We start from the raw sequence: 27,297 nt of genomic DNA, 5'->3' as shown, positions 1-27,297 counted from the left end.
CCTCAACCTCACGGTCCTTGCACCAGTCAGTAATTGCGTTAGCGCTACACTCCATGTGGACATTGCCCACGTAGAACACAGATTTCGCGACTTTTTCTACGCCTGTAAGGCGGCGTTTCAACCCGGGTTGAGTTCGACCCGGGTCAGATTTCAACCCGCCATGTGCATAAAATGAATGGCGCGTTTACATGACGCATTGCGCTTGACCCGGGTTGAAATTTCGCCCCGGGTTGATTTCAACCCTCCCCTTGGGGGGAGGGTTGAAATCAGGGAGTCGTAAAAGCCCGGGAGAGGACACGGGATGCGCGCACGCGGACGATGTTTGCCTCGGCCAGAAAGTGAAGCACGCTAGGCCGGCGCGGCCGGATCTGCTCGATCCACGGCGCTGTGCTCGTCTTCAGGGCAGGGAGTCCTAAAATACCAATATTTTACAACTCGTTGTTGACACCATTATCCGAAACTGGTGGCGAAGGAAGGATAAACATGATTGTATGTCTGTCAGACTCAGTACACATGGTACAGGGGTGGGGAGTTGAGTGTGTGTGCGTGGGGGGGGGGGGGGGAGGCGTGTGTATGTGCACATGTGCTTGTACTTTTGTGTGTGTTTGTACAGTGTTTGTGTGTGTGCTTGTGTGTGTGCGCGCGCACGTGCGTGTGCATTTTTGTGCACAATTCCGTTATGAAGTACAAATGATAGGTTTACCTTTTTTACTCTCGCCAAGACTTCCGTTTCCTAAACGGCTCAAGTCACCGCGTACTCAGTATACGAGTAGAAAAGTGTTGAAATTTAATTATCAAGATTTATAAATAACGACCTGCAACCATGTACAATGTAGATAGATAGGGAACACACATTGATTGTTTTTAAAAGAATCCAGGCATTATCATGAATCATGGAACGAGTGTGTAATAATGCTCTATGTTGCGTTTTGACGATGCTGAAGGAAGGGAGCCGTTGCGATTCACTCACAACACACGCACAGAAGTCCACTCGACTGCAATTTCAGTGCAATTTCTGACACAAATTCATAAATCCACGAGGACGCCGAGGAAGCTCAGCAGATCTCCACAAGAACTTTCGCCCATCACCTGCAATGGAATATGGGCTGTATGATACGACCAGCGGTTAACACGGGAAGTGGCGTCATTTTCCACAAATCTCGTTTCATTCACAACCATTTGACTGCAATTCAGTGCAATTTCTGCCACAAATTCAACTCCACGAGTACGAGGAAGCTCAGCGGATCTCAACACGAACGTTCGCCCATCACCTGCAATGGAATATGAGCTGTATGATACGACCAGCGGCTAACACGGGAAGTGGCGTCATTTTCCACAAATCTCATTTCGTTCACCCCAACTCAAATAAAAGTGAAGTACAATTAGGGATTTATCTTGCATTTCCATCGCCTCAGAATAAATTAACCTCGATAAACTGGGAGAGAATGAGTGAGGCAGCTGGAAGAATTGAGGATGAAAATAGAGATCAGAAGACTCGACGGAGCAATCGTCTCCGTGCTCTAAGAGAAATCGGAGAATGTCCCAATTAGTATTTCAAGAAGACATCACAATTTTCGAAAATAATAATTTCCTGGCCTCGCAACACCGTTCCCTGGCAGCGTTCCCCGGCAGCGCGAGGCAAAGAATTGATGTTTTCTGGGAATGTGTGCCGTGTCCTCTCCCGGGCTTTTACGACTCCCTGGTTGAAATCAACCCGGGTCAAGAAAATCGTACAAACGTAGATCTACTTCTGTGCGTATCTCGCGCCAGGTTTGAACGGCACTACAGATGCAAATTTCGCGCGAACGGATTCACGTGACCAGGACTGTAGAATAGGCATAGCCCGATTTTGCTAGCAATTCTGCTAGCAAAATATCGAAGAATTTTGAAAGGGAATTTGCTGGCAAAATGGAGCAAAATATCGGTGTGTTGGCTGGGAATTGGGAGATTTTACACATATACGGTGCACATGACTCATTTCGGCACAGTTTTACCAACACGTGACTCACTTTTTCTCATTTTTGCCAACATGTAACCCACTTTCGGTCAGTTTTCTCACACGTGACACAAATTTTTGAGCAAAAAGGGAGCAAAATATCGAGTGGCCTGGCAAAATGAAAGCAAAATATCGACGATGAGCCAGCAAAATTTTGCGGCAAAATATCGAAGCTTCCCTGGCAAAATCGGGCTTTGCCTACTGTAGAAGTGGACTTTTGGCGGCATATCAGTATTTGACCCGGGTTAACTGTCTTCATGTAAGGGACCATCGCAAAAGTTCGCAGAAGCCCCCGAAACGAAGACCGTGAGTTTCGGGCCTGACCCCCCTCCCTCCCCCCTCAAACGAAACGACAGTCACAATATGGGCTTCATTTTTTCACTTCGATGCTCACACATAATAATTATTATAATAATACTACACAAGCATTGTTGTATCAGTGTGTAACAATGTACAGCACTTTATAAATGCAACGATGATATCACCTTGCAGTGGGTGATCTAAGAACGAGAACAGCTAGAGCTATGCAGTTGTATCCTTTGAGCATTACAATGAACGTTGATTGGTGTATATTGCTTTCACATTCAAGCGATATATCTACGCCGGCTGTGATGGCATGCTAATCCTACAGCTCCTATAATTATGTCGTCAATACTTTTTTGAATTGAAGCCCGGTTTGCGATTTTCGCACCGACTCCCTCCCCCCCAAACGTATGCTCTTCGTTTCAGGGGCTTCTGCGAACTTTTGCGATGGTCCCTAAACGCTCGAGGTATATTATGTATCAGATTGCAACGACCAGGAGGCCCAAAGTAGTGGCTGCAAATGACCGATATCCGTCACTTGCAGCTCTGCATCAGAGACCTGTAGCTGGCCTGAAGAGTTGTAAAATTACTCCTTCGTAGCCGGGCGAGTCAGAGCGAGGGCGATTCACGGCTTGGTCAAAAAACTGTCGGCCTGGAACGTAAACGTCGATCTGCTGACACAGTTCACCTGGTTCACACGCCTGACCTGGCATCCTGCCTTGCGTGAAAGGAACATTTTTCCGAAAGCAAGCTTCTTCTCCAAAATTCGAAATTTCATTCCAAAAATGCCGTCGTCCTTGACCTCGAAGCTGAATGTTGTTAGGATACTAGTAGAAAATTAGCGAAGATGTAGCCGACCCATTCTGGCAAGCCGTGTGCCCTCTGGATATGCAGTTGTTCGCCATGGTCAACAATCTTCTTCTCCTTCGTTCGTACTTTCACTTTCCTGACCACGAATACAAGCGGTACCCATGCTCAGGTTAGTGTTTATTTGTCTGTCTATGCACATACATGTAATACAATGTACTGTTCGTGCTGCAGGCACTGGCCGATCATGGAAATAGAGGAAGCAGCCAGCTTTCTTTGAATTCTCGTGCTTTCAACAAAAAATATGTACACACTTTCCTTGGCTCCTCTTTCCCACCGCCACCATGCATGCACAATCGAGCTTGCTTTAATGCCCTGCAGTGCAGAATGCTCCCACCACCGCAACTACCACCGCCGCCACCACTACCAGCAGCAGCAGCAGCACCACCACCACCACCACCACCACCACCACTGTGACTACCACCACCACCACCACTGTGACCACCACCACCACCACACCACCACCACCACCACCACCACCACCACCACCACCACACTACCATCACTAGAAGCATTGTCGTGCACGGCACGTCTGCAAGAGAAAATAATAGTACGCCAGTGTGGAAATGCCCTGCAGTGCAGTATGCTCCCGCCACCACCACCACCACCACCACCACCACCACCACTATGGAAGCATTGTCACGCACTGTACATCGATCCACAAGAGAAAATATGCCAGTGACTTACTAGCACCTCCATGCTGCATGCGGACCTGGACACAGCACTGTTCCCTCTGCAGGAAAGGGGGCGGGGTGTATTTCATTGTCCCTGCTTGAAGTAATAATGACTACATGACAAGATGTCCAGCTAACTTTGCCAGTAACGAACGACCCTTGATCGGGCATGAGAAAAGTGTTGCTATTTGGGAGTTGGCGTCATTCACGGGGTTGAAAATATACGGCTATATTGTTACTAGGTCTGAAGATAGTCTCACTATCCGTGGGTTGTTATACCCGTGGTTGACTGCAGATACGTTTGGATTATTCTATGAGTATGTGAAGGGTATACGTTAAATATTTTCCCGAGGATATAGCACGAGGAAATTATGGGGAATGCAGTACATGTATAGAATGGTGCAATCCATTTCTCCCAGGGCACTTTCCCAAGACTCCTTCCAATATTCACTCTTGGCGCGACCCATGTGAACTGAGCGGGGTGTATCGTTGAATATACCCCTCTCAGAACGTCTACTGATTGGCTGAAATCGCCCAAATCATACCGTGCCATGGATCAATGCATGTCAGGGAGTCGTAGCACCCAAGGAAACAACACGAGATCATGATACCCAAAATGATGTACTGTAAAAGCGGAAATTTTCAGTGGTGTTTTATTTTCGGTAACTTCGGTGCCGACAATTTTTACCGAAAAAATGCACCGAAATTTTTCGGTACTTCTTAGTAGTGCTAGCACCCTTACCTGGAAAGCGGGTATTACCGAAAATTTCCCTCCACCGAACCACCGATTTTGGAGAATTCCGAAAATATTACACCATCAAAAATGTCTGCTTTTACAGTACACAGATTGGATCCATGGAGATTCTACATGATCCGTGGTTTATGCAACTCGTGATCGCGGACTTGACCCACTGGCCCCAAGCATGGGTCAGTCAAGCGATGCTATATGCGAGCATGTATGTATCGCACTTGCCCCTAAGGCAGTAAGGGCAACTGTCACTGGCAGCCCGGGGTTGAACCCACATTATTAATTTTTGAAATTTTCTAGGGTGACACGAAAAGCTTCACGCACTGGGTGGTCACTCTCTATTCATGTATACCACTCTGCCAATAGTGCATAGAGCTCTCTTTTGAGCTGCCCAGCTGGCCCTCGTTATGATTTAGGCTGAAAGTCTACCGTGCCGTCTCCCTTATTATTATTTATGCTATGACTCCATAATGCATATTATCAAGAGTACATAACCCCCCCAGAGTGTGCAACGCCGATCCAGCTCTGCATAGGGTCTTGGTCGAGCGGAATCGGATCTTCTGATGTCATGCGTACACTCCACACCAGCTCAAGGCCGGTCTCGAGGCAGGGCACCATTGTTTTTGATCCAAGAGTACCCGCGACTCCCCGGGTTCCCCTCAGATGTGTACGGTATTATGACGCAAAGATCCGATTCCGCTCGACCAAGACCCTATACCTGTATACAGAGCTGGATCAGGCGTTGCACACTCTGGGGGGTTATGTACTCTTGATATTATGTACAGAAGAAAAAATCCCGGGGCTCCGTTGATGAAATTCTGTTTTGTCAAGTGGGCATTTTTGATTATTGTGAATGGCGTGTAGTGCCATAGTACAGTTCCTTTTGCTACGTAACGTTTGCACAAGTCACGTTTCAGCAATTGAACTAGGAAGATCTATGTCTCTGATCTTGTCATTTGGCCCGGCTGGTACTGTGCATTAACAACCATTGTCAGGCACCCTCGAAAGACCAACAGCGATGAGTTCATGACCCAAGCATTATTTGGGCCGTTAAGTTGACTAAACGGGATGTAGCAAGCTTTGATCGGCGTACTTCCTTCCGTACGTAGTGAAATGTTGTCCGAGCTGAATAGATTCTATCTCCTGCGGTTTAGTACAATAGTTCCACACCTAATACTGTAGATTCGACGTCTCCAAGAAAAATCTCCATGGAGACTGGAAACTATAGCAGATCATAAATGACGCAGCAGCTCAGCTGATTCCCTAGCTCGTGTCTAGGTTCATGTACTTTGGTCAACGTGTTGTGGCAGACTCCATGTGCAAAGCTGCATACTCTTGGGGTTATTGATTCTTGCTTATAATTCATGCATAGATATGAACATCATAATAATTGAATATTGGCAAGACCCAACAAGGTGTCCCTTAGATCAGATCTTCACAAAATGCACATACTGTAAGACATGTATATATAACGAGGAAGCAAATCTAACGTTTTAACGGATGACATTTCTTCGTTATAATAGATCCATTGAGGCCGTACTGCTTCATATATGCTGTGTGTGTATATGGCAGAATACTGCAAGATTGTTAACATATCTTCTCGTTAACCTATGAATTTTGGACAATCGTTAAATGTGCGACTCGTTATAATAACATGTCTTACAGTACATCTTGAAAAGCCGTATTTTGGTTTCACATACACGTCTCATTTCTATCACAGAGATCAGCAGCCATGGGCCATTGGTGGCAATACTGGTAGGAGTCGCCCGAGGCTTAGCCAATAATTTCCGTTCTATACCCAATATACATACCCGAACTGGGCACAAATCTATCCCATTTCTTGGTGCTGACCCCTTTGATGCGCCCCCGAATCCCTTAGCATTATTAGTACGTCCAATTCATTTCGTGATCAGCTCACCGCATGCTCAGTACTGTGTTGTAAAGTATGCAAATTTCCGACGCTTTTAAATTGCAGCCTCCCCAGGGCAAAAACACATCTCGGCCACATTGAAATTTCAGCCTGTACTGCTGATGCCTGTATGCACTGTCACGTTGAACCTTGCAAAACGAATTTTAGGCTACAAATGCCCAGTAAATAAAAGGGGAGAAGGCACTGAACGAAGCGTCAACCTACGAATACAACCTCAGTGCAACAACGTGCTCTTTCTCTTTCTGCTTGTGTAAGCAGAAAGAGCATGTTGTTACACTGAGGTTGTATTCGTAGGTTGACAGTTCGTTCAGTGCCTTCTCACCTTGGGTTACGTAATCTTGTTACCTTTTGCGTTTCCTCTAGTAAATAAAAGGGGGGTTGTCAAATGACAACCGCTCTATTCAGTTGCTATTCACTCCTGGCGCATGCGCTGGACGAAAAATTCTTTTATTCCCGTAGCTATGCAGAAGACGTTACTTCAGTAACGTCTGGCGCTAGCCAGGGTCCACACAGCTTTAATTTGGTGTTTGTTTGTGTGTTTGTTTGTGTCACGCCTGGCGCTATCTGTATCTGACGGCAAAAAAGCATAGGATGTTATAAATTTTTCAATTCTCCTTTTTTTCAGGCATATCCTGGGATTCGAACCCGCACTATCGCCCTACATGCATTCCCCCATACACTTCGCATTCATACCCATTCTTCCAAGTTGCTTTACGTTATTATCTTGCGTTAACGCATGCTCCGTACGCGGAGGCATACACGACCCACACACAGACACAGCAGTAGTTGGTTGGCACCACAGGGTAACTGGGCGAAGGAGCTGGCAGTGTGTAACCATGGGGGCGGCCGACCCGACAGAGGCGGGGACCGAGAGTGAGACCGAAATGGCGGCTGACCTGCCAAGGGCAGTAACCGAATAGAGTGATTCGGAGTGAGACCGAAATGGCGGCTGACCTGCCAAGGGCAGTAACCGAATAGAGTGATTCGGGAGAGTAGAGAGAATGCTGCCAGCTACTGAGAGTTCAGTGCCCAATCCCTGCTTGTTTTTGTTTAGCAGAGTGAGTTTGGAAGACGAATGAGGTTAGTAGTATAAGCGGGGTGCTACAGAATAAGAATTGTAACACAATGAAGTCGGTGTGGGTGGGTGGGTGAAAACACGGAGCAAGAGTCATGCGAGCCAATGCAACTAACAAAGAGAGCCAGGCACGAAGGCTGCTGAAGGGTGTACGTATGCAAAGCGAGCTGCTGGGAGAGTTTGCGCATGCGCACAACGGCGCATCCGTGAGCTGGCGCAAACACGCGCGTGATAGACATCAGCATACAGTGAAAACATTACGTCACCGCGTTAACATACTTTAGCTACGCAAAACTTGCATTAACGCATGCTCCGTACGCGGAGGCATACACGACCCACACACAGACACAGCAGTAGTTGGTTGGCACCACAGGGTAACTGGGCGAAGGAGCTGGCAGTGTGTAACCATGGGGGCGGCCGACCCGACAGAGGCGGGGACCGAGAGTGAGACCGAAATGGCGGCTGACCTGCCAAGGGCAGTAACCGAATAGAGTGATTCGGAGTGAGACCGAAATGGCGGCTGACCTGCCAAGGGCAGTAACCGAATAGAGTGATTCGGGAGAGTAGAGAGAATGCTGCCAGCTACTGAGAGTTCAGTGCCCAAGCTAGTTACCCTGGTGGGCCAACCAAATAAGTCAGTGCTCAGAAATAACGCGAGCATTGAACGAGGAGTATAGCAGGAGCTGCTAGCAGTCAAGAAATCTAGGTACCGATAGCGGTACTGAGAGTTGGTATGTATACCGGAGGAGACATTCGTCAAGGTGCAGCGCTACTGGTCAGTCACTCACTGTGGCTAGCTTCTCTGATACTAGCCGCACCTCGGATGGCTCAACACGGATATAGCGCAGCACGGCGTCGCTGCGCCATCGCCCCATATGGCGGATCACGTGCTCTGGTACGCCTGCGATAGCTGCAGACGTGGCTGCTCCGATCCGGAATGAGTGGCTGGCATAGCTGGACGGATCTGTAATCCCACAAAGCGGTAGGAGGGTCCGCACCTCCCTCGTGACGTCCGCTCGTGTCAGAGGCTGGCCATTGTGGTAGACGAGCAGCTGATCTCTAGGAGATTGGGACTCTGCCGACACTGCCGTCAGGTACCGCACCATCGCCGTAACAGGGCAGCTGATGACATCGGTACAGCCGCCCACGTGGACTACCGTGCCCCTACCGTCCGGGTCCGTCTTTGATTGCAGCAGCGTGATGGTGATACGAAATGATTGTTGGTCCAGGGCCACGTTGCCAAACGTCAACGAGGTGAGCTCACACCACAGCGCAGGAAGCCATAAAAGGCCAGGGTGAAGGCGCACTGCAGCATTGCCTGGTCAACTGAGTGCCGCATGGAGGAAACTTGGAGGCGTTGGCAGAGTTGCCGGAGGATGGGTGTTGTGATAGGCAAACGAGGGCGGCCAGGTCCCGACGAACGGGCTATGCCTCTTAACACTCGTGACAGCAGGGACGTCGGCTGATTCGGGTACTCGAGGCCCATTTCGACGTGTAAGTTCCAGATGGCTGACATATATGTGCGAACCGAGGCCGGCCGCAGTGTGCGCATGAGGAGGGCTGCGTAGTAGCACAGTGGAACGTCGCTTCCAGGCAGGGCCACAACGCCATGCTGCTGACAGAAATCCAGGTACCGCCGCTCTGAAGCTGAGTATGTCCTCCTGGATGACGGTGCTATTGCCAGAGAGAACCTTGTGCTTTGGAAGGTTGCTTGTTGCACGGTCAAGGTCGTACAGGCGCCTCAGGAAGGTACGACCGACAGGAATAGCCCGGGCCGCGAACGAGAGATTGCCCAACACGGAGGCGAGTTCGCGCCGGGACGCCATGCCTGATTGAAGGAGGCCGTTGACTTTGCCGAGATACGCCCCATGTTTGGCGGACGGTAACCGGATCTCAAACGTCAGCGAATCCAGCTCCAGGCCGAGGAAGGTGAGACATGTGGATGGGCCTTCGACTTTCTCAGAGGCCACCGGTATCTGCAAATAGCGGAGCATGTCTAAGATATGTGAGCGATGATGTTCCGCAACGGGCAGGTGGGGCGGACTAACGTTCAGAAAGTCGTCCAGGTAGGGGAGTAATTGGCTTAGGTGGCATGCATCCTCGAGAATAAACTGGACTGCTGTGGCGAATTTATCGAATATGTATGGTGCAGAACGCAATCCAAATGGTAGCACTTTGTCATGATAGAATTGTCCCTGCCAGAAGATGCCCAGAAGAGGCCAGTCACAGGGGGCAACAGGACAGAGACGGAATGCATTCCTGTCGACCTTCGTCAAAAGAGCGCCACACCCTGCCTGCATGATCAGAGAGATAGCTGTATCGACAGTTTCGTACTGCAGGCTGAATTCATCCCGAGATATACCGTCATTCACACTCGAGCCGGCAGGGGGCGAGAGGTCGTGGATGATACGCAGTTTGCCATCAGACTTCGGGATAGCACCCAAACCAGAAATATGCATGTGAGGGAATGGCGGAGATGCAAATGGGCCCGCAGTTTCTCCGCGGTTACAACAGTTAAGCAGATGAGTAGTAACCTCAGCAGGGCAAGCACAAGCCGAAGAGTGATTAGGAGACATAACAGAAGATGCAATGGGGCGAAAGCTGCCAATACGAAAGCCATACTGCATGCCTTGTGAACCATAAGAGCGAAATACTGCATTTGGATGAGGAGAGGGAAGATTGATAAAGCGCTGAACATGAACAGGCGTGCTAGTGGGCACCTATAAAGCAGCGTCACCACTGGGGTGAGAGTTATTTCTTGGTCGAGTCACCAGACTTGGAGCATTGGCGTGCGGGGTGACGGCCGCGGCACTGGATGCAGACGTGTGCTCTGGAGCAGGGGGAGAGCAAGCAGCTGCCGAAGTTGAAATTACGACAGATGGCTTTGCCGTCAAAGCCAGGCTGGTGCGAGAACTGGCTCCCCGTAGGCGCTGTTGGGGCTGGGAGCCCCCCACGAAAGGGGCAGCTGCTGGGCTGACTTGGATGGACCATGGAGCAACGCTGGCACGAAGGCCGCCCACGGCCCGTGAGACAAGACTGCCACAGGTTCGGGTCAATGACGGACCAGGAATAGCGGTGAGGGAGGGACGCCGTGGCCATACGGAATTTGCGGTCATAGGACAGCCAGGCATCATTGTGGAACCGGACGTTGGCATCGACAATGATGGCCTGATACGCCCAGAGATCACCTGCCAGCTGTGGTGAGGCGTCGGCCAGCACCCTCGAGTATGTGGTGAACGCTTCCACCCATGTGGCAAGATCATAGATGTGTCGTTTGGCGGGTTGCCGGTGGGAAGATTTGGGGACGAGCTGCACAGATCGGCCCGCGCCCACGTCGAGTTGCATCACATCATGATCCCCCTCGAAGCCCAGGGATTCAGGCAGCAAATCGCTTAATTCTGTGAACTCACCTCGCACAATCCGGTCTCGAAGGCGAGGCGGCACCACGGGGAGGTCTCCAGATGACGGCCACTGCTGTGTCGGGTAGCTGGCAGCCGGTACTGATACTGGTAAAACCGGCGCTGCAGTGGCGATTGATCCGGCAGCACAAAGCGAGGCCCCGCTGAACGTCGGAACATGAGCGAGTCCCGAGTTTACGCCAGTTCCTGGGCCGGCGAGTTGGGCTGCGCCAGCCTGCTCCAGCAGGGTAACCTTGTCGGCCAGAGGCTGAATAGCAACAGCCACGGCGGCGGAGATCTGGCTCGCCAGCGTGGGCTGGGGTGGGTGGCCGGCCGGCATTGACTGAGACGGAGGCACTTGGCCAGGTAGAGCCGAAGCACGAGGAGCACGAGGCGGCGCGAGGTTCTGGGCCGGGGCTCTGGCCTGGGTGGTTCCAGGAGCAGGGGAGGATGTTGCTCTAGCGTAGGGGCTAGAAGATGACCTGGCGGACCTGCGCGACATCTCTTGCCTCAGCGTGGGAAAATTTGAGAAAATTTGAGTAAACCACTCCGCGGATACAGCACTCAGAATTCCAGCCCGCCCAGGGACTGGACACCACAACTAGGCAACAAGAGACCGAAACGACGATGTCACCTTGTACAAGGAAGTCTGAACAGAACTGAAGAACTCCGGAGTTTGAAAACACGGAGCAAGAGTCATGCGAGCCAATGCAACTAACAAAGAGAGCCAGGCACGAAGGCTGCTGAAGGGTGTACGTATGCAAAGCGAGCTGCTGGGAGAGTTTGCGCATGCGCACAACGGCGCATCCGTGAGCTGGCGCGAACACGCGCGTGATAGACATCAGCATACAGTGAAAACATTACGTCACCGCGTTAACATACTTTAGCTACGCAAAACTTGCATTTGAAAGCCCTATTTGAATATTGCGTGCAGCTGTATGTGGCCAGCTGTGTTTGATGGTACGGTATGGTACGGGAGACGGTGTCGTATTACCCTCGATCGTACCTGTCCCGTACCTATCCCCTACCGTACCGTGCCATCAAAGACGGCTGGCCACAATGCATATTCAAATAGGGCTTTCGAATGCAAGATCACAATGTGAAACAACTTGGAAGAATAAGTATGTATGCGAAGTGTATCGGGGGATGCATGCAGGGCGCGCGATAGTGCGGGTTCGAATCCCAGGTTATGTCTTTAAAAAAAAAGGAATTTTTTAAAGAATTTATAACATCCCTATGCTTTTTTTTGTCTAGGTCATCAAGGCAAAAAAGCATAGCGTAGGGCCCTGAGCTTCCAAGCTCTCTCGTTAGTGATGTCGAAAAAGTATGCGGTTGTCAGTTGACAAACCTCCTTTTATTTACAATTTAGTTGCGTGATGTCCACCACTTTCCGAATTAAAAATGCACAGGCCGTTAATAGCCGAAAATAAAATATGCGCCGAATATGCAGTACCTTGCGCACTCTGTTAGAAGACATTAGGGCTACTGGGAATGAATGCCCAAGTAAAATGATGAAAACAGTTTCCTCTGAGACAAAAATGCGATAATACTCATAAAAAGGACACACTTCAGGCTCATTACAAACATCTTGAAAGTTTTTGTCTTCACAAGTATACTTTCAAGCCTTCTCATCAGGTGAAATACAGGCAAGGGAAAAGGAACAGGAACAGTGGATTAAATACAGTAAGAAGGTGGTAAAACAGCGCAAAAAGAAAGAAAGAAAGAATGATGAAGTACAGTAATACAATACTATAGGGAGTGCATTTGGCATGAATGCACCAAGCCAACTCTCCTATACAAACAGTATAGTGTTGCTGCCAAAAATATGATTAGCTAAAGTTGCCTTTTTGCATTATTATGGTTGAACTTTTTTTTCCTGTAGCCTCGTTCCCATGCTGAGGATTTAATCACGAAATTTGTTAGCAAGACGAAGAGGTTTTATGTGAGCTTACTGTTATTCTACCTGCACTTGCTTTTATCTTTTTTTTGTGCAGGACTCTGAGAAGCTGGAGGGACCCCACAAACCTCAAGCATTGAGGATACAACTTTTAACCAAGAACCAGGCAACATGATGTGCATGTATCACGTTCGCTGTGATTGCATCGTTTCAGGGTACACTGACAACATACTAGTACTAGTAACTAGTCCTTGATTAGCAGCAGTGGCCTGAATTATTGCCTGGCCGCTATTCATATAATCCTTTGGTGCTTACTCATCGCCTTGTTCTGTCTCTAAAATGGCGTATGGGTGTTCCGAGGCTTGTAATATTTGCTCAAGCCGCGCATTGGCATTGGTGTATGTCGGTAAATGCCAGCCACTGCTGCCTAGCTCAACATGTTTTGTATGATGTAGAATGCGCTCTGTGTATCTACAATCGAGTGACCTGCTTGTGTGGGCCAACTGCAACTACACCAACAGTTGCACTAGTATGTGCACTGTGCTGGCACAGTGTATCATACTCAGTCTTGTCACTTCTTCTCCCACGTTTACTGTATTGTTTAATTCACTGTACACATCTTGCCCAGCTCCTCTAAGGCCACACAGAATTAGTTTGTTGTTTTGGGCCACTACACTCAGCTGGTGTAAGGTTGGTCTGCTTCTCTCTTCCTTCTCTTTGACGTGTCCAGCCAATCATTCATGTCAAGCTTTGCATAACTTAGATCACTGTATATACAGTCACCTGGCTGGAAACGTCCATGCCTGCAAAATCGCATCTTTCTTGAGGGACCCCATTTTATAGAGTGGACGACATTCACTTTCCTGATAGACTCACCTCAGATGTTGGTATTGTACCCATCCCTGATTTGTACATGCACCACGTTTTTGGCAACTCCGAACAGTGAGAATGTCTGCTGTGGATAGTTCTCATGCTTTAAACTCATTCCTAAATTGAATGTAAACAAGTACAGTATAATACCACCAAAATGTAGTTCATTACAAGTCGTCGATTATGATCCTTTGTTGAGACGAAAGCTTCGGGACCTGGGAGTACTTGTGACATACCCATATCATACTCTCTCAGGTTCTGAAGCTGTGTGCTGTGTGCCAGGGGTTATGGCGATCGAGTGCATGTATGTTCGGATAAGGGCGTGGGAAAACACTCATCTAAAACATACTCATTTCCTCATGCATACTTTCATTTCTCATTCTTTTTGGCACACACTCCAGCTCCCCGAAATTATCATGGGATGCATGTTGATGACAGCCTGCTGCCATGCAGCCTGAGCAGTTCGGACAATCAATCATTCGGATAATCGGCATTCTATATTACTACAGTTGTAGTAGCTGTATTTCATGTACAGTACTACAGTAGAGTCGGGCGCCAAAGAACGTGTTGCCCAAGAATGTCCAGCCTGAAATGCTAAGAACGCCACCGCCTTAAGTTTAAAAGAATGGCGGTGTTGGTTTTCCGGCAGCTTTCGGGATACATAATAATATGATCCTAACATGATTGTTTCTAAGAACATGCTACAAGAGCGCAGCCGGATGGCTGAAAAATACGAACACCCAAGGCTAACCTCTTGGACACAACGTTCTTGGACGCTCGACTCTACTGTAGTATGGAAGAACGCTCTTCGGCAGGGATGTTACATGTTAGAAATCATGCGTACAAGATGCCTATTTAAGTCTGCTCTTCTTTTATGACAAGCTTTGGCATGCATGCAGCTCTTAAAATTATAGCAATAAAAACTGCTTTATGGCAGTTTTCTAAAAAAAGTTATTGTGTTCTAGTCCATGGACCCCGTCTAAAAAGTAAGAAATTAACGAAATGTGATAGCCGAAAATTAAAATTTCACACAAAACCTCACAATAATCACGACACTTGAAGATCTAATAGTACGGCTTTCAACACTTGTTTATTCCGACACTTGTACTTGTACAAGTACATGTACTGCGCCAACATGCTTGCATGTGAAAGAGGACCACGAGGGGAAAAGGTTGTCGCGTGTGTGATTATTGTGAGGTTTTGTGTGAAATTTTAATTTTCGGCTATCACATTTCGTTAATTTCTTACTTTTTAGACGGGGTCCATGGACTAGAACACAATAACTTTTTTTAGAAAACTGCCATAAAGCAGTTTTTATTGCTATAATTTCTTTTGTTTTTTGGCTAAAGGATATTACCGGTATTATTTTTATTTTATTTATTTTACTAGGGTGTTTCCCACAGACCTATGGTCTTCTTACGGGAGCCCCTAGAAAGGTTAAGCATGAACAAACAAATGGGCGATAATCTGTACAAGAGCGAACAGTGGAAGGCAGCATATTCCACCGATCAGAACCTATAATTGTGTCATCAATGGAATGCCCTAAATGATGGCCTACATGTAGCGACTCTACATGTTATTATTATTATTTTATTTTACTAGGGTGTTTCGCACAGAGCTATGGTCTTCTTACGGGAGCCCCTATGGCTATGTACATGTACGTGTATCATATCAATTTCAATACCGTATTATACGCATTGATGTGCAAGCCTTTTCTTGCAGAAAATGGAACTAGTCTTGCATACATGTATTCATGTTCTTCTGCAGGGGAATCATATGAGTAGTGGCGGTGATACTTTTTTTTATACGCAGGTCATTCTGTGGATGTTGCAGAATTTCATGACTCATCATGACTCATAAAATTGTCTTGTCTTTCAGAAAATTCAGATGTCCACACCCTAATTCCCCTAAATCACATTTACATGAGAATTGTAACCAGGTGCGCGCCGCAGATGTTTTTGTTGATTCTGTGTTTATAATTGTAGTCATGGGTTGTCGTGATAAGGTCATCCGGCATCATATTGTAATGAAATCGTAATCCTGTTGATGTCGGTAAAACTTTTGGAAGCAGTTCAATGATTTCAAAGTGTTACAAGTCCACGATTATCTAAAACAACACAGCAAAGTAGGAACAATAAACATGTATTAAAATGTTAACAAATACATTGCTGAGTCCGACACCTCGTTCCAACAACTACACTGATCCCGAGGATATAAGGGGCAAGGATATATGGTTGGAGGTACTGAGAGATAAACAAGGCACTCCATAATAATAACATGTTACACGACTTTGGGGGAGTATGAATGATATCCAGTCAAACCTCTTTAGGACGAACATCAAGGGACCGATGGCATTTGCTCTGTGAGTTTGTCTTAACCCTATTTTTATAACGAGTGAATACAATTATTTCTCCAATACTGCAATAGAGACACGAATAGATTTCTTCTACAGCGAAAGATTCTAAGCCAGACCAAACCATTGACTCGTCTTTTATGAAACAAATGAGTCACTGAACCTTTCTTTGGCAACATGACGGCAACTGAAACAACAACAGAGAAAATACGATACATGTACAGCACATTCTTGCAGGTACAACAAACAGATTGCAGATCGTAATTCTTGCTCTACCGGCACGCAACTTTACTTGGGGCAGTGCAATCTCGGCGGTACTCACAAATCAAACAGCCCAGACTCCAGTAAACAAATCCAATCGTACGAGATTTTCACGAGACTGCACCCATTGGCTTGTTTCGTATGAAGCAAACAAGTCACTGAATGCATGAACCTCTCCATAATGGAGATTTTCCCTGATATGCGAATTTATTTTGCATACTAGTAGTCGGTCAATGCGTCCTTGAACCTTCGCCTCCAGATTGGGAACTGCCAACGATGCTATGCCACTGGAAACACCCTAGTAAAATAAATAAAATAATAATAATAATAATAATAACTGCAAAATTCAGATTCTACCCCATGATCGGAGCACGGAATGCCGGAAGCAATCATGACCAGTGCCTTACTTGTAACGTACCAATGTACAATGAACATGAGTATTTCGACAACACATCTAAGCCTTACCGTCAAGAAGGTGAACTCGCGTTCTTCGCACACTGTTGGCAAGGGCAAAGAGATACGAATGGATCTATTAAATCCGAATAAAATCAGCACACGTTTCCGTAAATGAAAGGGTGAGCATAAGCAAATGAATCGAAGGAAACTGGTCAACTCAGAGATCACCTGTCATTGAGTATTCCGTAAAAGGAAGCCTCGACAGCAGAAAAGCTAAATTTAGAAAAGAGATCCTGTCAGCTTTTCCATTATTATTTTATTGTATTCCACCTAAAATCAGCACACTTTTCGACGAAAGAAATGAAAGAGTCAACACAAGCAAATGAATCAAAGGGAACTGGTCAACTCACCTGTCATTGAGTAATATTCCGTGAAAAGAGGTCTCAGCAGAGCCGAAGCGAAATAAGCCAGGACACGAAATATCCGAAACAGCTCATGCAAGAAGCAGTTCCAAAGAAGGAAGTTCCTCGCGCATGCACATCCGAAAACGGACTGCACGGCATGCAACACAATGTCTGCCGTGCACTGCACAGCACGCGGCTACCACCCGTTGGTAGATCTAATACCGAGCACCTTACGTAGAAACTTACGTAGCCTAAGTGAAGTACCGAGCACCTTACGTAGAAACTTACGTAGCATAGCGGTGTCGTTTTTTCTGCCATGTGAACACAATAATAGAAAAGCTGACAGGATCGCTTTTCTAAATTAATCCCAAAGGTGGAGTGCAATGACATGTTTAATAAGTCCCAAAGGCGGAGTGCAATGACATGCATTTGGAACCGTGATCACTAACATCCTGCGCTTAATTCTAAGATTTAGAACTATAAGTGATGTTGCACACCCAAGAACGTCGTTCCGAGGGCCTAGGTCGGGGGCGTTCTTGGAAGAACATCATGCTGGATTGTAGATAAACTACTGTATATAACCCGCATGTGTGTGATAACAAAAGCTGCGGTACAGTGCGGAGAAACTAGTATAACATACTAATATCACCAGTAGGTTTTCTAAACTTCTTGTTCTATACTGGAGAATATTCCAGCGAGTGAATCCAGAGCAAGTGCTATGGAAATGGACTAGCGAGAGCTCACAATAGCCAGACAGACCCGCGAGTCCTTTCTTGAACCGAACAATAATCATCTATGGCATTCAACATGCAGTTTGGGAAGCCATGCAGTCCTGGGACAAATATCCAAATGCATTCTTGTCTCCAGACCAAACAACGATTGTTATCATACTTAACAATTTCCAACTCTACGACCACCATGCCAGCTCAAGCAGAAAGAAGCAAAGGAAGACGGAGATTTCTACTTGTGCAGCCATTCAGGGAGGAGCACGAAGGCTGTTTTAACATTACATGATTCGACTGTGCACGCACTTTCCAAAAGTGTACTTATCACATACCACGTGAACTCTTAGGCTGTTTGCAGTGCGATATACTTACATGTGCATGCCCTTGCCGCACATTCACACTCCAGTACAAAACATAATTATGCAAATATGTAATGCACATAATGTAACATTCTACGCTTGAAAGCAGATCAGCATTCGAACTTTTTCATTGCCTTCAGGCTGCAACAGCATATTGCAAGAGGGCACAATGGCCCAACCCAACATCTTCCCGTGAACACCATCGGCCATGGCAGTACAGACCATCTGACATCACTCACACCACCCACATAGAAGAGAAGCAATGTTGATACTTCATAGTTAACACATTACAAATACTATTGAGGGTGCATATAGGCAGTACACCAGGTTCAGGATGCATTGATCCATTCTTCTGCTTCAACTACCTTAGCTGCTCATTTGATCTATGGCTATGCATGCTGTCATCAGCGAGCCACATCATTTCGAAAGACTGATGACGGAGAGATCATTGTGCGTGTGTAGTCACAATACTATCAGAGAAATACGTTTGGCTAATATAGGAATACTGTGGACAAAATCGTACACAATAACCTGCCTTGAAGCAAATCTCAGAAAGAAAGCGCTGTGCAGATGCATGTCAGCCGCTTCAGATTCAGTCACTTCGTGAGATCCAATATTCTTCCAATTGTACTGTTCAGCCTTCGGTGATCCACAGAGACAGACAAACAATCTGTTCCGTCCTTCCACATGAGAAACAGAGAGGGAACATGTTCCAGTTCATTCCAGTATGAAGGTGGCGGAAACAGGCAATGAAAGTCATCGTTGGGCCAACATGACCAGCCTTCAGACATGCGTTCTCAGAGACCTTCGCTCATCATAATGGTATTCACCCTTGGCTACAATCCTGCAAAACACGTGAAAAGATTGCAGCAAAACAAACTGAATGTTATAAAGAAGCAATTTAGGAAAACTATGCCTATCGTATTTGTAGTACAGTGAAGCTAAGATACAACACCCAGCAGGCAGGCAAACTTGATAATATCCGATGAATTAGCATGCCTGGTCATGGCACACCGGGTACAAAATATGCAACCAGCATAACGTTTCCACCAGTATTGATAATCTATCGTAACGTTATTATCAAACTACATAACTGCTAAGAATGTGCAACTACTAACATAAGGTACGATCGGCTTCGAAATCCAATGATTATGAGCAAGCGCGCATATATTTCTACATGTGCCATGTAGATAGAGTGTTTCATCAGGTTCAGTAGGCATGGATCCACAGTTCATTGTTCTGCTTCAACTAACGTAGCTGTGATGTACAAGTTTTGATCTCTGGCTATGCATGATGGTATTAGTGAGCCCAATGGCCTACAAAAGCCGAAGTGATGAAACTTTCTGCCGTGGGCAGAGGGATCATCGAGTTGCCCACTCTTGGTTATGTACTCATGCCATGACCAACTATCAGTGCACAAGTACTGCTACGCCCTCACTATGATCCATTGCAACAATATCACCAGGCACATGCATGCTACTGCACCCATTAAACCAAGAGTCGCAAATAGGAAAATCTTTGCTGTGAACCACAGCTATAAGGTGCTTTGAGTCCAGTTTTGTGGGAAAGTTGCACTGCACGATGCACAATACCACATTGAGCGAAATTCTTTTTTTCACATAGCGTGAAGTGTCTCTCGAGAAATGCAATGCACAATGCATAGCACATCGCAGAAAAATCTTGTATTGCACCTGCAGTCTAAAACTACTTGCCAGCCAGAGCTCTTGAGTCACATGCACCAGCATGCAGGAAGTGATGCCCATCACGTGTCACCCAACCTTGAAGTGGAGCTGGACTCAATTTCCCGTGATACGACCTGTGATGGAGCTGGAACAACCAGCGATGCAAGTTTGCAGTCCAATTATTTGAAACTGGCCCGCTATGTTGCTGAGAACGTACTCAAGGCAACATTTGAGAAATTACCTTTCGAAAAAATGTTCGGTACAAACCTGGCCGGATATTGTTTAAACTTTACGGTCTGTGTGAAGAAAGCAACTATTTTATTGCATAGACTAAAGCTATCCAGCTTTATCGATAATTTTCACGAAATGAAAGAAGGACCCTCCTACACCCACCCACCCCCCACCCCCCCCCCCCCCCCGATTGATGTCTGTAATATCAGTATTTTTTTCGAAATGAAACTCCCCTTGACCCACCCACCAACGAAACTTTTTCTCTTCGTGTAAAAGATCGACAATTATGGACCCGGCATTATCGATAATTTTCACGAAATGAAAAGTTTAGTGATGAGTAACTTGTGACCGTCCCCCACCCCCACCTACTCACCCCTCAACGAAAAATAGCTGGAATGGACTAGTGTTTCAGCTATCAATATTTTTCATTACGAAACCCTTCTTGACCCACCCGCCCATGAACGATTTTTTTTCTCGTTTCTTGTTAAAGATAGATAATTATGGATGGCCCCTAACGTGCCAGGTTCGAATGAATGGACCGTAGAAGATTGTTTGTGATATCACACGATCAGAACAGGTGACAACCAACACTACATGGCTGTATACTTGATGTGCTGCATTTACTGGGTGCAACGCAGGGAGTTGTAGCATCTAGGTAGATGGCACAGGCGACTGTAAAGCTAAATGACATGGGGTTCGACCCAGGGGTTCCTGTTTCAGCCACCCCTGGGGCACCATTGGGCAGATCTATACACACTCGTACATGGCATTGCTAGTCTGGGCCGTTCTCAGGGTCAGTAAGTCAAGGCCGTGATTGCACAGATCACGGAGAACCTCCAAATCCTGACCCAAAATTCTATAAAGTATTGTGTAGTCTCCCTACAGTGTAGGTGCTATGACTCCCTGGCGCGATGTACCTGCTGGTAAATAGACAAATTGCAACCAGGCCATAATTTGGATAGAGCAGACGATCCTGTCCTGGACCCTGTTCCACATTCAAAGTATCTAGACTCATTATAGTGAGGGAGGAATATTGTGGTACTGACTCCGATTTTCATGCGCTAAGAAATTATCAAGTACATTGTATATGTAACTGTAAGTGATAATCACTCAAAGTACGAAGCTAACAGTAATATTCACTGGTTAGAGGGAAAGGCACAAACGGGAAAGGTCTGAAGAAAAAATTGACTGTCATCACCAGGATTCGAACCAGGGACCTTCGCTTGAGGCCAGCGATGCTCTAATCACTGAGCTAAGGTGTAGCCATCATCCCAGCCGAGATCGTTCAACATTTTCTTCAGACTTCGTAACGCACACTAACAGCATCAGCTAATGGTATATGTACTCTTTTTCGATTGTACATGCAAGCTCTACCTTGTGATGTTGAGCTCTCTTCGTTTGGTGGGGGTACTCCGATCGTCTAATGTGAACCACAGTCCACCTACAATTCTACATTTGCAACGTTGTCCAATGTGCATCGGCACTCATTGTACATAACTGTTACAGCAGAGTGTAGATTATCCGCACCCCTCGGGCGCACGCTTTCTCCAGGGGGTTCGGATGGGGAAAAATTCTGATAAGGGAGCAGTCACACATCCATCTAAGACTTGCACATTCCTTCACGTTTCCATCATTTCTCACATTCTCTTCACAGGAACTAGACACACTCTAGCTCCTCAATATGACACCACGGTGATACATTGTTGCTCCAACCTGTTGCAAACTATCTTGTGCACCGCTTGAATGGTGCTTGGGGTCGGGGAAAATGAGCAGAAGCTCATTTTCGTCCCTTCAATTCAATGGAAACTGGCATTTCGAATAAGTGATTGTTCGGATTATCGGCATTCTCCTGTACCATAAAGTCGCGGATAAAAGCCGGGCTTATAAGCACATGAGCCGCTTTCTGCATCAGGCTTTAATGCAAACCAGGCTTGTATGCAAACCATGCTTATATGCACCACTGATATTTTTGCCAGACTTGTATTCCAGGCTTCTACGCGCGACAAGCGTAGATCTACCACTGACTACCAGTATGGCGGCAGTTTTACTATGCACCGTACATAGCGCATGCACTCTTGACCCACCCGATCCGCGCTTGCATAGAAGCCAGGCTTCTACGTGCGACAGGCTTATATGCATTTAACCCGTTTGATTTTCAGGCTTCTATCTGCGATGTGCTTGTATGCAAACCCGGCTTTTATCCGCGACTTTACGGTATTCATATTCACGCTTTCGGTACAGTCTGGAACAGGAGATCCTAGTTCGACTCAGACTGCCCTTTCCATAATACGTTTCCCATGTACAGGTCTGCTCTCGATATAACAACTCTCACTTGTACATAAACCTCGTTAGTACATAAAAAAATCAAATCCCGCGCCGAAACAGCATCACTCCCATACAAAATTTGTTCTACACAACATAATCCTACATAACATAAACCTCGACATAACACACACTACGGCGGTCCCCGACGTGCGCACTCTCGATACAACATAAATTCACGTGCACGGTATGATCAAGCGGTAGCTGTAGCTAGGCAGTTTAGGCCAGTTTAGTCCTACATAACGTAAACCTCGGCATAACGCACCCTACGGCGCAGTCCCCGACGTGTACACTCTCGATACAACGTAGATTCACGTGCGCGGTACAATCAAGCTGTAGCCGTAGCTAGCCTGTTTAGTCCTATGTGCATATATTCTGCGGCATTGATGGTATCTGATGTCGATGGTGGTACAGTGTGTATATGTTTGCACGGTTGAACCCGCCTTGTAATACCCTTCATTTTGAGGTGCATCTTGTATTTTACACATGGTTTTCTACATAACATAACTCTCGATATAACATAATGTTTGCGTGGTCCCAGAGATTACGTTATATGGAGAGTAGACCTGTACTCGCAGTTCTTTTATCGGAACATCTTTTCTTCCCAACCTCAAATCCTGTGCAACACCGGTTGGCTTTCCTCAGTTTCCTGAGTGGTGTTACCTCTCAATAGAAGCATGAGTGGCCATTCAATATACCGGTATAGTAAAACATGTCCATAATTATCGGAGAAAGGATCGGATGTGGCTAAATAATTTGAAACTGTTCACCTCTCCTCACTGCGCTCTTGGCCCACATTTACCACACCATAGCGAGGAAGTTCGTTCTTGGATAGATGCTCTACATCCTCCAGACATCTATCCAAGAACAAACTTCCTCGCTATGGTGTGGTGAATGTGAGCCAAGAGTGCAGTGGTGGACAGTTGCAAATAATTTTACTACAATGTGCTAAGCAGAACAGAGGTACTCGCACCTGGGTGGAAACTATTCTGAAGTTTGAATGCCAGGGAAGGCTGAAGGATACCCATGAAACCACTGCCAAAGCAAACACGAATTTGAAAAGCAGTGCATGCATGGTGGCGGTGGGAAAAAGCAGCCAAGGAAAGTGTGTACATATTTTTGTTGAAAGCACGAGAATTCAAAGAAAGCTGGCTGCTTCCTCTATTTCCATGATCGGCCAGTGCCTGCAGCACGAACAGTACATTGTATTACATGTATGTGCATAGACAGACAAATAAACACTAACCTGAGCATGGGTACCGCTTGTATTCGTGGTCAGGAAAGTGAAAGTACGAACGAAGGAGAAGAAGATTGTTGACCATGGCGAACAACTGCATATCCAGAGGGCACACGGCTTGCCAGAATGGGTCGGCTACATCTTCGCTAATTTTCTACTAGTATCCTAACAACATTCAGCTTCGAGGTCAAGGACGACGGCATTTTTGGAATGAAATTTCGAATTTTGGAGAAGAAGCTTGCTTTCGGAAAAATGTTCCTTTCACGCAAGGCAGGATGCCAGGTCAGGCGTGTGAACCAGGTGAACTGTGTCAGCAGATCGACGTTTACGTTCCAGGCCGACAGTTTTTTGACCAAGCCGTGAATCGCCCTCGCTCTGACTCGCCCGGCTACGAAGGAGTAATTTTACAACTCTTCAGGCCAGCTACAGGTCTCTGATGCAGAGCTGCAAGTGACGGATATCGGTCATTTGCAGCCACTACTTTGGGCCTCCTGGTCGTTGCAATCTGATACATAATATCAAGAGTACATAAACAAGAGTGTGCAACTCGCGGATATCAGATTTCCCTCACCCCAGCCCCTGTACTACCTGAACTAGCTACACTACTGTACGTTGTACTCGGGGTTGTAGATTGTGCAATCAGGTTTGGACTCCCGCCTTCCGCCACGAGACCATCAATGGTTGCTTTCATTTAGAAAAGCGATCCTGTCAGCTTTTCTATTATTGTGTTCACATGGCAGAAAAAACGACACCGCTATGCTACGTAAGTTTCTACGTAAGGTGCTCGGTACTTCACTTAGGCTACGTAAGTTTCTACGTAAGGTGCTCGGTATTAGATCTACCAACGGGTGGTAGCCGCGTGCTGTGCAGTGCACGGCAGACATTGTGTTGCATGCCGTGCAGTCCGTTTTCGGATGTGCATGCGCGAGGAACTTCCTTCTTTGGAACTGCTTCTTGCATGAGCTGTTTCGGATATTTCGTGTCCTGGCTTATTTCGCTTCGGCTCTGCTGAGACCTCTTTTCACGGAATATTACTCAATGACAGGTGAGTTGACCAGTTCCCTTTGATTCATTTGCTTGTGTTGACTCTTTCATTTCTTTCGTCGAAAAGTGTGCTGATTTTAGGTGGAATACAATAAAATAATAATGGAAAAGCTGACAGGATCTCTTTTCTAAATTTAGCTTTTCTGCTGTCGAGGCTTCCTTTTACGGAATACTCAATGACAGGTGATCTCTGAGTTGACCAGTTTCCTTCGATTCATTTGCTTATGCTCACCCTTTCATTTACGGAAACGTGTGCTGATTTTATTCGGATTTAATAGATCCATTCGTATCTCTTTGCCCTTGCCAACAGTGTGCGAAGAACGCGAGTTCACCTTCTTGACGGTAAGGCTTAGATGTGTTGTCGAAATACTCATGTTCATTGTACATTGGTACGTTACAAGTAAGGCACTGGTCATGATTGCTTCCGGCATTCCGTGCTCCGATCATGGGGTAGAATCTGAATTTTGCAGTTATTATTATTATTATTATTATTTTATTTATTTTACTAGGGTGTTTCCAGTGGCATAGCATCGTTGGCAGTTCCCAATCTGGAGGCGAAGGTTCAAGGACGCATTGACCGACTACTAGTATGCAAAATAAATTCGCATATCAGGGAAAATCTCCATTATGGAGAGGTTCATGCATTCAGTGACTTGTTTGCTTCATACGAAACAAGCCAATGGGTGCAGTCTCGTGAAAATCTCGTACGATTGGATTTGTTTACTGGAGTCTGGGCTGTTTGATTTGTGAGTACCGCCGAGATTGCACTGCCCCAAGTAAAGTTGCGTGCCGGTAGAGCAAGAATTACGATCTGCAATCTGTTTGTTGTACCTGCAAGAATGTGCTGTACATGTATCGTATTTTCTCTGTTGTTGTTTCAGTTGCCGTCATGTTGCCAAAGAAAGGTTCAGTGACTCATTTGTTTCATAAAAGACGAGTCAATGGTTTGGTCTGGCTTAGAATCTTTCGCTGTAGAAGAAATCTATTCGTGTCTCTATTGCAGTATTGGAGAAATAATTGTATTCACTCGTTATAAAAATAGGGTTAAGACAAACTCACAGAGCAAATGCCATCGGTCCCTTGATGTTCGTCCTAAAGAGGTTTGACTGGATATCATTCATACTCCCCCAAAGTCGTGTAACATGTTATTATTATGGAGTGCCTTGTTTATCTCTCAGTACCTCCAACCATATATCCTTGCCCCTTATATCCTCGGGATCAGTGTAGTTGTTGGAACGAGGTGTCGGACTCAGCAATGTATTTGTTAACATTTTAATACATGTTTATTGTTCCTACTTTGCTGTGTTGTTTTAGATAATCGTGGACTTGTAACACTTTGAAATCATTGAACTGCTTCCAAAAGTTTTACCGACATCAACAGGATTACGATTTCATTACAATATGATGCCGGATGACCTTATCACGACAACCCATGACTACAATTATAAACACAGAATCAACAAAAACATCTGCGGCGCGCACCTGGTTACAATTCTCATGTAAATGTGATTTAGGGGAATTAGGGTGTGGACATCTGAATTTTCTGAAAGACAAGACAATTTTATGAGTCATGATGAGTCATGAAATTCTGCAACATCCACAGAATGACCTGCGTATAAAAAAAAGTATCACCGCCACTACTCATATGATTCCCCTGCAGAAGAACATGAATACATGTATGCAAGACTAGTTCCATTTTCTGCAAGAAAAGGCTTGCACATCAATGCGTATAATACGGTATTGAAATTGATATGATACACGTACATGTACATAGCCATAGGGGCTCCCGTAAGAAGACCATAGCTCTGTGCGAAACACCCTAGTAAAATAAAATAATAATAATAACATGTAGAGTCGCTACATGTAGGCCATCATTTAGGGCATTCCATTGATGACACAATTATAGGTTCTGATCGGTGGAATATGCTGCCTTCCACTGTTCGCTCTTGTACAGATTATCGCCCATTTGTTTGTTCATGCTTAACCTTTCTAGGGGCTCCCGTAAGAAGACCATAGGTCTGTGGGAAACACCCTAGTAAAATAAATAAAATAAAAATAATACCGGTAATATCCTTTAGCCAAAAAACAAAAGAAATTATAGCAATAAAAACTGCTTTATGGCAGTTTTCTAAAAAAAGTTATTGTGTTCTAGTCCATGGACCCCGTCTAAAAAGTAAGAAATTAACGAAATGTGATAGCCGAAAATTAAAATTTCACACAAAACCTCACAATAATCACACACGCGACAACCTTTTCCCCTCGTGGTCCTCTTTCACATGCAAGCATGTTGGCGCAGTACATGTACTTGTACAAGTACAAGTGTCGGAATAAACAAGTGTTGAAAGCCGTACTATTAGATCTTCAAGTGTCGTGATTATTGTGAGGTTTTGTGTGAAATTTTAATTTTCGGCTATCACATTTCGTTAATTTCTTACTTTTTAGACGGGGTCCATGGACTAGAACACAATAACTTTTTTTAGAAAACTGCCATAAAGCAGTTTTTATTGCTATAATTTCTCAATAGT

General features: G+C 46.0%; 1 long non-coding RNA gene across 1 annotated transcript; it reads left to right on the top strand.

The window, feature by feature from the left end:
- The first annotated feature begins 3,146 nt into the window (after positions 1-3,146).
- Positions 3,147-13,931, top strand: LOC135810886 (uncharacterized). Its single transcript, XR_010552439.1, has 2 exons — positions 3,147-3,278; positions 12,986-13,931. It is a non-coding gene; the product is annotated as an uncharacterized LOC135810886 (long non-coding RNA).
- The last annotated feature ends 13,366 nt before the right edge of the window (positions 13,932-27,297 follow it).

The sequence above is a fragment of the Sycon ciliatum genome, chromosome 2 (genome assembly GCF_964019385.1).
Source record: "Sycon ciliatum chromosome 2, ocSycCili1.1, whole genome shotgun sequence".
Lineage (NCBI taxonomy): Eukaryota > Metazoa > Porifera > Calcarea > Leucosolenida > Sycettidae > Sycon > Sycon ciliatum.
Note: the sequence above shows the minus strand (reverse complement) of the source record. Positions and strands in the feature narration are given on the sequence as shown.